Here is a 6390-nt window from a genome sequence, read left to right on the forward strand (position 1 = left end):
ATAGCTCTATTGAAGAATAATTGACAATCAATAAACTACGCATATTTAAAAAGTACTGTTTAAGTTTTCACATATGAGTACACCTGTGAAACCATCACTAAGTCAAGATAATGAACATACCCATCACCCTCAAAAGTTTCCCTGTGTCACTTTTTAATCTGTTACTCCCACCCCTCTCCACCCCATCCCCTCATCTCTAGGTAACCATTGATGTGTTTATCTGTCACTATAGATTAGTTAGTTTGCATTTTCTAGATTTGATATCTCTGTGGAATCAAACAGTGTAAGTATCTGTTTTGTCTGCCTCCTTTGACTTTGCATAATCATTTTGGGATTCATCTGTGTTATTATGTGTATCAGTTGTTCATTGCTTTTTATTGCTGGGTAATAGTCCTTGTATGAACAATTTTTTTTTTTAAGATTCTATTAATTCACTTTAGAGATAGATGGAGAGAGAGAGTGAGAGACTGAGAGAGGGAGCATGAGCAGGGGGAGGAGCAGAGGGACAGAGACAAGCAGACTCTGTGCTGAGCACAGAGCCCCCCCGCCCCCCCCCCCCCCACGGGGCTCCATCCCAGGACCTTGTGATCATGACCTGAGCTGAAACCAAGAGTCAGATGTTTAACTGACTGAGCCACCCAAGCACCCCATGTATGAACATGTTCTAATTTGTTTATTCATTCACTCTAAAAAAAATAAAGCTTATTTATTTAGTTTTTAGTTATCTCTACACCCAACATGGAGCTCAAACTCATGACCCCAAGATCAAGAGTCACATGTTCTTCCAACTGAGCCAGTCTTGCGCCCGTATTCATTCATTTTTTGATGGACATTTGGGTTTCCAGCTCTTGGCTATTACAAATAAAGCTTGCTACATACAAGTCTTTGTATGATTATATGCTTTCATTTCTCTTGGGGAAATAGTTTGTGGAGTAGACTAGCTGGTCATGGGGTAATGTCTGTTTAATATTTTAAGATCCTGGCAAACTGATTTCCAAAGTGGTTGTACCATTTTACCTTTCCCCTGGCTGTGTATGAAAGCTCCGCTTGCTCCACATTCTCACCAACACTTAGTATTGTCATTAAAGAAAAATTTTTTAGCTATTCTAATAGTGATATCTCATTGTAGTTTTAAGCTTAATTTCCCTAATGACTGATAATGAGCGTCTTCCTGTATGCTTATTTGCCATGCATAGATCTCCTTGTTGAAGTGTCTATTCAAATCTTTCTCCCATTTAAAAAATTGGGTTGTTTTCTTATTGAGTTTTGAAACTTCTTTATATATTCTGGGTAAAAGCCTTTTGTTGATATAAACGCTTTGCAAATACTCTCTCCCTGTCTGTAGCTTGTCTTTTTGTTCCTTTAACAGTATCTTTGAGATAGCAAAAATCCTTAGTTCTGATGAAGTCCAATTTTTCAATTTTTTCTTTTATGGTGTTCTTATCTAAGAAATCTTTGCCTAACCCAAGATCACAAAGATTTTCTCCTATGGTTTCTTCTAGAAATTTTATACTTTTAGGCTTATGTTTAGGTCTAGGATCCACTTTGTGTTAATTTTTGTATACAGTGTAAGTTATTTTGTTTTGAACATAGAGATTCATTTGCTCCAGGATGTTTGTTGAAAAGACTATCCTTGTCCCACTAGACTGCCTTAGCATCTTTGTTGAAAAGCAATTGACCATATATGCATGGGTCTATTTATAGACTTTCTATTCTCTTCCTTGGTCTATTTGTCTGTCTTGATAGACAACAGGATACTTACTGCCTTGATTACTGCAGCTTTCCAATAATCTTGAAATTAACTAGTGCAAGTTCTTCAGCTTGTTTTTTTTTTAATTCCACAAATTAAATAACTTATTAACCCAGCATTTGTTCTAATGCTTCTTGTTGGTGGTTGCCATCTGTCCAGAGATTCTGTCCAGACCTCTCTGTCCCCAAGGTGTCAGTTTGTGGTCCCTGTCTTGGTCCTTGTCTGTAACTTTCAGCCCCTCCAGGACTTGGAGGACCCTGTGGGCCACATTCTTGGAGCCTTGACTGAAGTGGCTGGGTGTGATACTATTTCTCTGATGTCCCCCACAGATCTTGGTCAAGGCGCCAACCTGGTGCCTGAGAGATACAGGCACTGCTCTGTGGAAGTGAGTCATCCTAGAACCGGTTCTTATCACAGAGAACAAGCTCTTTATGCTCAGCTTGACAGTGTCCACCCATTTAGGAAATTTCAGCTTCCCAAACTTTTTGAGGAAAGCTACTGGAGCTCTGATGAACCCATGCTGTTTCATGTCTTTTACTGTAACTCCAGCCAGGGGTGGCTTCAGTGCTGCCACCCAGGGGAAAGCGCTCTTCAACTTCCCCCACCTTCTTTTTCAAAGTTGTTTTGGCTATCCTAAGTCCATTGCATTTCCATAAGAATTTTAGAATCAATTTTTCAATTTCTACAAAAAAAGGCTGCTGGGAATTTAACTGGGATTGTGTTGAATTTATCTGTCAGTTTGGGGAGAACTGACATCTTGACAGTATTGAGTTTTCTGATCCATGAGCATAGTATAGCTCCTCATTTACTGAGGTCTCTGAGCAAAGTTTTGTAGTTTCTAGTGTGTAGGTCTTGAATATTCTTTATCAGTCTTTTCCCTAAGTACTTAATATTTTTTGATGCTACTGGACATGGTATTATATTTTTTATTTCCATTTCCAGTTGTTCATTGCCAGTATAGAAATACAATTGATTTATATGTTGATCTCATCCTTAAAATCTTGCTAAACACACATATTGTTCTAATAGCTATGTTTTAGATGCCCCAGATTTTCCGCGTGGAAATCCATGCCATCTTGGATAGTTTTACTTCTTCCTTTCAATTCTGGATGCCCTTTGACTCTTGCCTGAGAACACTGGCTAGAACCTCAGCACAATGTTGAACAGGGATGATGAGAGTGACAATCTTGCCTTGTTCCTGACATTAGCAGGAAATCTAGGGTTCTTTCATGAGAGATTCACACTTTTAGTGAATTCCTCTATGGGATCATGGATTCCTCTTCTCTGTTGGGTTTTGCATTAGTATAATCTAACCTGCTTTAAAACTCCAGTATAATTTTTCTGTCATTTTAAAGGGATTTTTGAGTATGGAGTAGTAAACATATGTGCTAAGGTAGACTTCTTTTTTTAAAGATTTTATTTATTTATTTGAGAAAGAGCACGAGTTGGGGGGAGGGGCAGATGGAAAGGGAGTAGCAGTCTTGATGCTGGGTTTGATGATGCGGGGCTCAAAGAGGGGCTTGAAGGAGGTGGATCCCAGGACCCTGGGATCACGCCCTGAGCTGAAGGCAGACACTTTACGACTGAGCCACCCAGGCGCCCCTTGAGGTAGCCTTCTTGCATCAGAAGTCCCGAGTTAGGGTTTTGCCAGGCAAGTGTAACCACAAAAGACAGAAGGTAAGACGTTAAGATGATTTGATAAAGCAGAGACTCTTGGGCTGAAAAAGGGAAGAGAATGAAGACGGAAGGGGGCTGACAGGTGGGAAAAACATCTCAGGGTCAATTTACCAGGGATTGCAGAACAGTTGTCTGGGGAACAGTTTAACAAAGGGAGCAGAAAGCAAGTTCAGAAAGGAAAATGCGAGCCCTTATGGGTGGTGACAGTGTCCGAGATGGGAACAAGGGCTCGGGCAGAGGAGAACTAGGGCTGACACATGAAGGTTGTAGAATGGAGGGAGAGGCTGGGACTTTCAGAGTTGCCCAGGGTGCACTAGGAATTGGGAGGCCAAAAGGCTTCAACAAGTGAGAAACAGTGCTGGGAGGTCAGTGGACAACACTCAGGAGAGGGGGCTGGCACAGGTGGGTGGAGCAGGGGCTTTTGCAAGAAAGTGGCAGAGTGATATTCTGGAAGCAGCAATGGGGAGCTAGGAAGGACCTGGCCCCATCTCCTGACACGTTGGCACGGCCCCAAGAAGGGGCAACGAAAGCAGCAATGACCCAGGGGAGGTGCAAGAAAGAGTCTCTTCCCCCAATTCTTCTGCCTCTGGTTGCACTTGGGGATTGCAGTCGAGCCCGGGCTTATAGCTCAGGCACTGCAGGTAGAGAAGAGGAGGGGCTTTGGATTCCTTGGGCAAGTCACTTTGCTTTTCTGAGCCTCAGTTTTATCAGCTCTAAAATGGGATTTTAGGGGTGCCTGGGTGGCGCAGTCGTTAAACGTCTGCCTTCGGCTCAGGGTGTGATCCCCACGTTCTGGGATCGAGCCCCACATCAGGCTCCTCTGCTAGGAGCGTGCTTCTTCCTCTCCCACTCCCCTTGCTTGTGTTCCCTCTCTCGCTGGCTGTCTCTCTCTGTCAAATAAATAAATAAAATCTTTTAAAAAAATGGGATTTTACACCCGCAGAGGATCAAATTAAATAAAATAATGTCCTAACTGCTTAAGAATGGCTCCAACTGTGATTCTTTTGTGTTTGTAGAGTTAGAGGCTGATTTTCCTGTCCCTCTGTGAGGAACTCCCTGATTTTGACCAGAAGCCCACCCACCCAGAGAAGCGAATCTCTCCATCCTCTTGAACGTGAACAGCTGGGGCTCTACCCCTCAGGGCTGCGTCAGGACCTCCAAAGCGTTCCCCAACCCTCAGGTTCTTATGACCCCCGAGAGTCTTGCATCAGATTCAGGGTTGTACGGGGAGGGGAGGCTGGGCAGCTGGCAGTCTGCAACAGAACAAGGAGCGCCGGCTGTAGGTCCCGGGAAGAGAGGGAACAGGAAGCCAAGTGTGCGCCCATCGCAGCCCGCGGGGGGCAGGGGAGGAAGGGCTTCGATGGTGTCATGGGAGGTGGAGGAGGGCTGCTCACCTGGGAGGCTGGCCTCTTTCTGTGTTCCTCCCGTTGGCTAGATCCAGATGCAGAGAGCCCCAGAACCCAAGCTCCTACAACCAGTAGGGAGGACTTAAGTGGGTGCGACTGTGGAGCGCTTTCTCTGTGTCTTTAGCCCGTTCTCCTCCTAACCCTCGTCTCAGTATCCTCCTCGGGAGAGCAGGGGCTGGTTTCTGTTACCTGTTGCCTCCCAAAAGCTTCAAGAGGGTCCTGTTCCTAGTAGGTGCTCAGCGAATATTTGTTGAAGTTTGAGTGAGGTTGGGTACTGTGCCAAGTGGCTTTTATCTGTGCGTTCTCTCCCTAACGCTACCCCCCCCCCCCGCCGGGCCCATTTTACAGATGAGGAAACTGGAGAAGAAGCTAAGTGCTCAGGGAGAAATGAGGCAGAGTGATTTGGTGGGAGAAGGTCTCTGGATCTGAATCCCACCTCTGTCACTAATTAGCTTTGTGTCCTTGGCAAGTCACTAACGTCTCTGAGGCTCCGTTTGCTCCTCTGAGTGTGGCTCTCTCACGGGGTTGCTGTGGGGCCCTGGAGGCCTGGTCCAGGGTGGAGACTGAGAGAGGGGTGAGGCCTGAGTTATTGCTCTGGGAGGGAGCCTTGGCTCTCATCTGGGAGGTGGCGAGAGATGAAGGGGATGGACTCTGGCGACAGACAGACCTGGATTTTTCCCCACTTATAAGCTGTGAGACCTTCGGGAAGGGACTTATACTTCCCTTTGCTTCTTGACCCCTGAAACCCAAACTTCAGTTTCCATGTCGATCAAAAGGCTCAAAGCAGGCCTACGTCTGGGGCTTGCTGCAAGGGTGAGGTGAGGCGGTGCTGCCAAGTGCCCGCAGTAGGTGCTTCCTAAACACAGCGTGCAGGCGTCTCCTTTACCGGCCTTTCCCGCAGAGTGGCTTGATGTGCAATCCCCACCCCGACCTCGCCCCTTGGAGCTCGCAGACCTCTAACTCCTGCAAGGAATTCACTTCTCACCTTAGTCTCCCCTCCCCCAGTCAGGAGCGGTGCCCCTGCCAGCAAACCGGAGAATGACTTGGTCAGGGTAGCTGATGGCTCGAAGAGAACCCTCCCTGGTTCCCCGCACCTCTGCCCCTCCCACCGTGACCCCTCCCTGCTGACAGCTGCACGTTCTTTCTGAATCCTGTAACTTAAAAGCCTCCATGGGCACTTGCAGGTGAACCAGAAGCTTCCTCGCTGGGCAGTCACCGTAACAGCTCCTTCTCCAGGGCCACCCGACCCCTGCCCAGTCTCTCTTGCTGGGCCCCCATGGTTGGCCCTCTCCCCCCAGACAAAATGGCTGAAGCACACCCCAAACACACCCCTTGGCGGGGAACACCCTCCGCATCTTCTTCTTCTTCTTTTTTAAAGATTTTATTTATTTATTTATTTATTTATTTATTTATTTATTTATTTATTTGAGATAGAGTGAGAGAGAGAGCGAGAGAGAGTGCGGGCTTGAGCTGGGGGGAGGGGCAAAGGGAGAGGGAGGAGCAGGTTCCCCCCTGAGCAGGGAGCCCGATGCGGCACTCGATTCCAAGACCCTGGGA

General features: G+C 46.4%; 1 pseudogene; it reads right to left on the reverse strand.

Annotated features, from left to right (window-relative positions):
• Nucleotides 1–1874: 1874 nt before the first annotated feature.
• Nucleotides 1875–6111, reverse strand: LOC123786538 (small ribosomal subunit protein eS19 pseudogene; annotated as a pseudogene).
• Nucleotides 6112–6390: the final 279 nt, after the last annotated feature.

Source organism: Ursus americanus, chromosome 23 (genome assembly GCF_024610735.1).
Source record: "Ursus americanus isolate L20-20 chromosome 23, mUrsAme1.1.p, whole genome shotgun sequence".
Classification (NCBI taxonomy): Eukaryota; Metazoa; Chordata; class Mammalia; order Carnivora; family Ursidae; genus Ursus; species Ursus americanus.